Source organism: Cystoisospora suis, assembly GCF_002600585.1.
Source record: "Cystoisospora suis strain Wien I chromosome Unknown contig_639, whole genome shotgun sequence".
In the NCBI taxonomy this organism is placed as follows: domain Eukaryota; phylum Apicomplexa; class Conoidasida; order Eucoccidiorida; family Sarcocystidae; genus Cystoisospora; species Cystoisospora suis.
The window spans coordinates 1-9,119 of NW_027153440.1; the positions used below are offsets into that span (position 1 = coordinate 1).

The 9,119-nt window shown below is 46.7% G+C and overlaps 1 protein-coding gene across 1 annotated transcript in view; it reads right to left on the reverse strand.

Moving 5' to 3' along the window:
- Nucleotides 1–2: 2 nt before the first annotated feature.
- Nucleotides 3–9,119, reverse strand: part of CSUI_001585 (uncharacterized protein) — a 13,459-nt gene continuing 4,342 nt past the window's right edge. The window contains exons 1-8 of the mRNA XM_068061790.1: nucleotides 8,628–9,119; nucleotides 7,398–7,813; nucleotides 6,578–6,670; nucleotides 5,107–5,286; nucleotides 4,609–4,692; nucleotides 2,979–3,713; nucleotides 2,011–2,263; nucleotides 3–1,141 (exon numbers count right to left, since the gene is read on the reverse strand). The exon at nucleotides 8,628–9,119 is cut by the window's right edge and continues 4,342 nt beyond it. The gene's annotated coding sequence lies outside the window, so the exon portion shown is untranslated. The remainder of the gene's footprint in view (nucleotides 1,142–2,010; nucleotides 2,264–2,978; nucleotides 3,714–4,608; nucleotides 4,693–5,106; nucleotides 5,287–6,577; nucleotides 6,671–7,397; nucleotides 7,814–8,627) is intronic.

The window sequence follows — 9,119 nt, forward strand, 5'->3', positions numbered from 1 at the left end:
TGTCCCCGCCATCCCCCCCCTCTCCCTCCTCTTCTCCCCCCGACCTCTCTTCCACTTGTAGTAGCATTACTACTACCAGTCGCACTCGGGTTCGATTCCCACCACGGAGTCTGATGTTGACTATGCACTCTACTACGATGATGATTGCTATCGAATGCGCCTGTTGAGGAAGGAGCGGAATGGTGGTACGAATAGGAATTTGCATTTGCTTCTCGTCTATTGTAATCTCCCCCTCCGACTCCACCTATATGCTGGTATTGCTGTACTCCTGAGAGGTCTCTTCCTCCTGGCTGACACTGCTGCTGCTGTTGCAGCAGCAGCCCTGCCCCCCCTTCTTGGAAAGACGTCCGATCTTTCTCCACGCCTCCCCTTCCTAGTGTTCCGCCACATCTCGACATATAATGACTGCTACTACTATTATTGATATTATTATACGACCGTTCACTTCCACCCCCTCTCCTATGAGGACTACTACGAGGGGGTACATGATACATGCCTCTCTGTGACGGAGGAGACAGATGATTATGATGAGAATTCGTCGAGCGATGAGTTAAGCCACTACTAAAACCATCTCCTTCTTCATATCCTGCCCCTCCTCCAGTCCCTTTCCCTTCTCCCCCGAAGGGCTTGCCACTCCGTCGGTGGCAGTTCGACATCGTCTGAGCGGCATAACCGCCTGTACTACTACTACTACCAGGATTACCGAAAGACGCCCCCATATCGACTTGTCCACCTAAGCTCCTTAGCTCTCTTATTACAGCTTGAACGACCTCTCGAGCTTGGTCAGGTCTATTGAGACATCGCGATGTAAGATGACGTAGGACCGGAATCTTAGATACTAATCCATCACCTTCAGGCTTATCAGGATGCAGCAGATGCTGATAAATTCCTAACGTTAACTCTCTCTCTGCAAAGTCTCGGTTCGCCTGCAGATGATTAGCTAGTCGTGAAAAGAGAGGAGGCGGGAGTTCCTGTTGTTCTATGGATGCTCGGAGCGCTAGAATGCCTGCGAGAATAGGAGCCCCGTTGTGTGTACATGCAGCTATCAAAGCTGTATATACATAACTATCCATGGAGAAACGATATCGCTTTGGGAGCTCAAGAGCCAGTTCAAGAGCGCGAGTTAAATTGCCGCAGCGTCCTGCACCAAGGTGAAAGAAGAACACCGAGACAAAAGGACAAGGTAAACATATAGGTAAGAAACGACAGAAGGAGAAAAGATGGGGAGCTGACATAGATAGAACACATATAATATATCTGTAGCGGTCTACAAGAAGGCTTGCTTGAGTATGAACACACAGATACATCCCTCCATGAATTGTGAAGAATCCCAGTTGTAGTGCTGCGAGGGCGAATGAACTCAGGGGTGAAAAGCTAGCAGCTAGGAATGCCTAGAAGAGAAACGACTAAATACACCCTCCTCAGCGGCAGATAAGAATACAAACATCTGACAACCACTCTATAAAAAAGAAACTTCACTTTCTTTCATACACGTCCTTGTCTATATACTCATCATTATCCTCCGTATCCGTATTCGTCCAGAACCTCTTCGGCAGTTCATTCTTTTCATCAAAACGAGAGAAGCTCTCTCGCCATTTTAAACTAAAGGCTTCTCGCAGCTTCCCTCCGTCAAGCTTGCGCCAGACATCATCTCTACTAGCTCAACGCATTCCCTGTACATACATATCTATCTCTACACGTGCGACGTCGTCCGTAGCTTCCCATACAAAGATATCTGCATCACCGCCTCTCTACAACACCGTAGCAGTCCTCCCTATATTTTCCATCGAAAACACATTAAGCGTGAACATAGTTAGTTAGTACCTGTCTACCTGTACCTATCTGTTTACCTGTATGTATTATACACACACATGACGACGACCTCTGTCAAACGACCCTTCCACGTCTACCATGTATCTATCTCTCTATCTATCTCTCTGTGTAGCTGTATCTGTGTAAGTATATAGATCTTTACACATACATATGGAGAGTTCCAAAGCTCTGACTTACCATAAAGTTTGACGCACTGACAGAGGGTGTAACTGCTAGGCCGGACATTATTCTCGAACATATGGACCAGAAGAAGTTCAGCTAGCGGGACATTCCGCCGTGTCGCGGCCCCTTGAATGAGGGTATTATAGACAATAGCATCAGGGACGATCCCCGCGTCTCCATGCATTTGCTGGAATAAACAAAGGGCTGCTTCTAAGGCATTCTCCTCTGTGCTGCAACAGAGACCCTTGATGATCGTGCTGTAAGTTATCTGAGAGACATGATTGAAGAAGAAACATACGAAGAGATACAACATCGTCTTCATACCATCCACCTTCAAGCCGGGGCTCTGAAACCTCATCGCCCTGTCTCGTGTATTGCTTTCACTATCCTTCAAGCGGAATTGCCTCACCGCACTTACCTATCGTTAAACTGGGTATGATGCTATCTCTCAACAACCATAGGAATGCATGCAGCCCGTCCTGTCAATAGGGGAGAATATCACTCTGTCTGTTTTCTTCTCACTACACATCTCTCTCTTCACTTCCAAAAGAGATACGGAGGCCTTCTTCAATAGATCATACACACGACGGACATAGCCAACTAGCCGTCAAACCCTCATGGGCCATGCTGTACCTACACCAGATACGCCCGTTTGCATGCATGCGTAAAGTACGTGCATGTACACGCACGTACATGTGCCACCTTCGGCGCACCTCTACCTCACTCAGACGAATCAATACTTACGACGTACATGTACGCATACGCATATACATACATAATTCTAAACGTAGGATGCAAGGACCGTCCGAGACATCTCTCAGAAAGTTCGAGAATATCCTCCGCTCGACACATAGACACCCCAAAAGACGAGACTAAACTATACAAAGTACACAACTCACACCCTTCAGACAGTTAGTCTCGTCTTCCTCCTCGTCATACAACCCGTGCGTATGGATACACAGAGAACACGAAGAGATACTTACTAGATCAGGTTTGGCTCGTGGATGCTTTTGCATATCTTTGAAGAGTTCGACGGCATCTTCAAGGTTGCCATTTGAGACGCACAGATGAAGGAGTGAATTGAAGCAAATCGTATTGAGAGCTTGTACGTAACAAGAGTTAACATCTAAGACTTCTCTCTCTTCCTTTTGGTTTTCTTCGTTTGTACCCCCGGTCCTCTGGTGAGGATTTTCTCCTTGGAGGCCTTTGAAACCTTTGTTGAGAGATGTGAAAGAAGACGAAAAAGAGCGCAGAAAATCGCTTTTTCGGTCCCCTTCGGAGACTGCCGTTCTACCAGGGAAGTCTGATAAAGAACCTGCTGCTGTCTCTTCTATCCTCTCGTCTCTTCGATTCTCATGAGGAACCTTGCTGGTTTGATAAGACTGACCACCTTCCTTGTCGTCTGTTTCTCGTGTTAAGAAGTCCCGAGTTGGCAGAACAAGACCATCGCTATCTTCAACATCGGTGTCACCGCCGTCTCTTCTCTTAGTATTCTTCATACTCCTCTCGGTGTCGTTCCAGTCAAAGCCAGACGCCCTTGTCTTTTCTATAGATGCCTTTTCTTTTAGCCATCGGTATGCCCTCATAGCTATCTTCGCGCCACTGTCTTTATGTCGAGATAGACCTTTCACGAGAATAGAGAAAAGAACAGCATCTGCCGTACCTGATTCGACAAGTCTCTTGAACAGCTGAAGAGCTTCGGCTATTAGGCCGTTGGTCTGAGAAGAAACAAAACAGGACGGTATGATGATGAGGGTGATGGAAAGAAAGTAACGAGGGGGAAAGACGAGACATCCATAGAATAAGAGCACACCCTATACATAGTAACGATAGCATACACCCCCACTCCGTATATCTCGTCTACGTGATATACGCATAAATACGTATCATATCTAATCATATATATGTATACAAGAGATAGAGAAAGGATGGGTAGGCAAAACCACGTGGGCAGAAGACGATCATCTCTACATACATACATGTACATACTCATGTCTATAGAAACACACACGTCAGTAGCGTGGGAAAGCAGCACCCTCTAAGACCACCCTCGGTCCTTCTCTTCTGCTCCCCACACGTAGAAGCCGTCCTCTCTAAATGCAAGAGAAAGAGACGGAAGACCTCCAATCCGTTCATGTCGCGGCATCTTCCCGACGAGACAAACAGACAGATATCCACATAGATAGACAGGCACAAAGAATCGAGGGCCAACTGCAAACCAGAATGTCTTGACCTCCGTTCACTGAATACGGTGAGATACACTTCACAGATGTCGAGAGACAGAGGGATCAATACAAGCAACAATCAGGTGTATATACACCCCACAGCTCACCACCTTGTTGTGCGTCTCTCACGACGGCTACAGTCAACAGGTGGATACCATCCACCCCCCTACTCCTTCACGTGACACGTATGATGAGAACAAGAGAAGATACACTGATGTGGAAAGAGAGAGAGATACATGATACGGTTCGAAGGCGCTGACAGACAGGAGACTTCCACAGACCCATAGATATATATATATATAGATAAGCAGGGGGCGTAGATAGGAAAAATTAAGTCTTTAACTTTAGACCTCTGACTAGTTTGTAGTATCAGAGAGAGACGGCTTACCGCAAGGCAATCGATCATACAGCCAAGGGTGTAGTTCGTAGGCTCGACGCCCTCTTGTTGCTGTTGGACCCACAGCGACCAAACCTAAAAGAAGTGCATAGAAACGCATGCATACTTAGCTGTCGAAAGTATGCATATATCCATGTGCATGTATAACTTCCTTGTGTACGTACACCACCACCCCCTCACCACTAGTCCTCTTCTAGATTTTCCATGATGTCTCCTTCTTTTTAACTTGGTTTACAGATATCTGCCCAAGTCTTCTGTCGAGTGAATACGCACGATGACACGGGGCCCTAGGTGCATCCCTCCTGGCCCCGAGGAGATCAACAACCCAAGAGAGAGAGAGAGGGAGAAGAAACGCAACATCACCCCGAGTTTGAGAACGGAGACAATATATACGTATCTATAGGCCATCATACAAAAGCTTGAACGTATACAGATATCACTGGGTATATCTACACGCCTACCCCTGAGACCGTCTCGACGCTGACTGACCTTTCGTATATTTCCTAGCCTTCCGTAAGCTTTGATGAGAGTCCCGTAGGCATGTGCATTGGGCTTAAGATTCGACGCGTCAAACTTTGCAAGAAGCTCTCGAAGTCTCCGTAAATCTCCAAGACGTGTGCATGCATCTATACACGTACTGAGGAGGACTAAATCCTCACATACATCAATCTGAAAAGACGCAGGAGGAATTAGAAAAAAGAATGAAGAAAACTGCATGTCTCGCTCCAGGATGGTCGTACAGAGAGGGGGATAATACGATCCAAGCAGGAAATCTAACACGAGTGAAGAACTTAGTCCTTTTCCATCGGTCACTAGCATATTAGGATAGAAAGGCACTTTAAGCGGAGTATCAACACACATGAAGGAGAAACAGACAAGCGAGATAGTAACGCAGAAGACGACGGACATACAATGCAAGGCGAGAGTGCATCCATCATACACCCCCAACTCTTAAGGAATGCCATAGATACCAGGGAAACACAAAGGTATCGACACGGCCTTGCAGCAAATCAGATCGATCGTTTTTCTTCATGAACAGCCTGTACACGACGTGATACCCCTCGGCCGACTCGTATATCTATCTATATCCATACACCTGTGAAACGGCATGAGGGGCCCCTACACCGTGTTCATGAGAGTAGAGGCTTTCTTTCACTGCATGAGAACTCCAGTGTCTTCATGCATAGCTTCTGAAGTGTGTGTCTGTACACCGCACGAAGCAAAGGTAAGCTTGTCATCGATCTAGTCTTGGCTGAACATCTGAGCGTGCAGCTTCAGAATAGAAACAGCCGGATGCTATGCATGTTTCTTGCTGCTTCATATCCCATCATCTTTGTCGTCGATTCAAAGGCTTTTCAAGAAGACAGTCCGAAAGTCCCCCATACAAACGAACAGTGTACGAGAATGTCTCCACGCATGTATGATGTACCGACCGATGGCTACCCACTCCGAGAGACACACGCCTCTCACATCGACATTTGCTCCATTGCCGGCCCTAGCCGTAGTAACGTGATCCGTATGAATCTCCTGTGGACCACCGGAAGGTGGGGGGCTAGTTCGGCATCTAATAGACACTGCCCTTTCTGAGTTTGAACAGGCAAGCGCGTGCGCATGGTCTAGCCTTAGAATAACCACGGTTGTCTGCCTAGGGACCTACCTATCTATGTCTCTCAGCTAACCCTCACACGCATTCTAGCAGTCTACCTCGCTCTCCACATGCAGCTCCATGCGACCGCATATATATATATAGATACACATATGAACTCCCAGAGTACCGGGTACGTCTCCAACACATCGAAGAGAGATGCCGTCTTCCTCTATACAGTATGACACCTTTATATATAAATCAGCACATATAGACGGCGTTTCATGGGAATAGACAGAGACCACCGCGCGGTGTATGCACGCATGCCCTTTTATAGATGGGCGGTGTTTCCTTGTCCTTCCTCCTCGGGCTTACATGATCCATCAACTCGAGAGCTCGCTTCGTATGGTTTCGATTCTGGCCAGGCTGAAGAGACTTGATCACTGAGCTTATAGTGAACTTATCAGGCTGTTTACACACATAAGAGAAAAAGAATGAAAAAGTTGAAAGAAACACCCTGTGTAAATCAGGAGAATAGACAAGAAGATTACACATCCATACAGACAGAAGAAACGGGGGGGTCGATACGATGGCAGGTGACCTGCTAGCCACAGACAAGACGGGCAGCTAGATGCTCGTATCCGACTGAAGCGTCATACATAGATGAGAACTGACGATACGAACAACTCCTTCAAAACTGATCTACTACCTAACCACAGGCAGCTCCTCTCCCTCTCTCTCTCTCTCGACAACAGATGGAAAGGGGAGTTTGGACTTGATCACCCTCTGTCTATGCGGTCACCGTTTATTTTGATAGAGCCATGCATGCGTCGATCGACTGTATGTACATGCAGACCAACAGGGAAGATTTCTTCAGAATCGCCTTTTCTTTGATCGCAGCAGCATCTATCTACTTGAGTTTGTCAGAGGTTCCTTTCATGGCAACGCCCCTTCTCTCTTCCTATTGAAACTTTCAAGCACATACAACAGCCAACCGGCCTACGAGAATATACACCACATACACCTATATATATACACACATCCTATATGTCTCCCTCTCTCTACATATGTATGTATCTCTCTATGAAACAATGACTGCAACTACGGCACATAAAAGAGAACTGATAACCCTCGATATAAGACAAATGTTGCTTCATTGAAGAGAGAGCATGAATTTCCTTCGATTAAAACTTACAGCTAGATTAGCTTTCTTCAATCGATCAATATACCCCCATGCTTGATCAAGCTGTCCAGCACTAACAGCTGCGTTGACGAGAAGGTTAAAAGTCACTGCGTCAGGAGCGATTTTTCTTCTTCCTTTTCTCTTTCCTTTCATCGTTCCCTCGCTTATCATTTGTCCCCCTTTCTCATCTTTCACACCTCCATTATCCCCACAAGAACTTCCATACAAACCACGAGTCGCTCTCTGTCCTTGTCCCTGCTTTTCATCGTCATCTTCTTCACCTTCGCCGTCTTCCCCGTCGCCGTCCATCATAGCAAACACACGCTCCGCTTCTGCTAGCTGTCCTGTCGCAGTGAAGCTCTTCAATAAGGTATTGTACGTCACAAGATCAGCACGCCCCGTCGCATCCATGAAAGCGAAGAGACGATCTGAAGTCAAAACACACGACCAAAAGAAAAGCAACGATAGAATTACCGATTTAAAAGAAAGAAAAAAAGAAACGAAAAGGACAGGGAATAAAGTAATCAACAAAGAACGAAAGGACTCCATGGAATGTATATGTATGAAGATATATACCGATACACGTATGACACTTGCACAACTCTAGGGAGGTATGTATCGGTAGATATCAATACGTATACATATGCAGATATCGATCTAGATGTCACAGTGGTACATACACATACAGTCGTCATGTGGGGGCCGTAGGCAACTCCTGAGATCCCTCTGCGTAGGTGTATATACACACGAATACGTCTATTCAGATTTTGTTGCTCGAATGTCCCAACTGAGAACTCTTGAAGAAAGAGCAGTTCAATGAAACTAGCGATGACGACTACTCCTTCCCCTACTACAGATAAGCAAGAAGGGGCGGGGGAGTGGCTTTTTCTCTTAGCTTTGCTTCTGCCACGGGTCTTTTGAGCCTTCTCCACGTCTTGGTCATCCTCGTCTTCTTCTCCTCTTCCTCATCCCAAATTCATCGTTTTGAACTTGCGAGACGTCTCTCTTTTTCTTCCCTACTGCCCTCTTCTCTGGTCCCTATCTCCTCCATCCTGCCACTGCTACTACTAATATAACACGATGGTCACTGTGTGTGACGAAGATATATTACGTACTATCTATCTAGCATATCCCGCCTTTCTTTTCTTCAAGGGTCCCTCCCTGTTGCTACGACTTTATCTCCTCCATCTACCCAACGCGTGTCTCTTTGATACCCTCGTTCATCCCCCCCTCGAGACGCACCTGTCATGACGCGATCTCCAGCAGACGCACAGACTAAGAGGACGTAGTTGAGAAGTTGAGTATCCGGAGACACACGTCCTTCTGCATGCAGCAATTCGAGAACGCCTACAGCCCCTCGGCTATCTTTGTTACGATGGCATTCCCGTATTAAACTCATGTAGTGCTGTAGGGCAGCTCTCTCTCTTGATCCGGGGCCTTGAAAGGAATGCGAATTTGTATTACTATTCATAACGCTGCTGCTGTTGCTATTTGACTCGTGGACGAGGTATTCTGGCTCCTCTGGTAGTAGGTAGGGAAGTGATCCATCATCATCTTTCTCATCCAGTACAGGGTGGGGGGGGAGAACAAGCCTCGGCTGTGTACGAGGAGAGGAAGAGGAGGGGAGGCCTTGATGTACCTGCTGCGGCTGAAGATGAAGAGAAGGAAGGTAATGACCTTTGGTCTTTTCTAGAGGAGAGAGAGAGAAATTCTGCGTGGGAAGTTGCTGGAGTA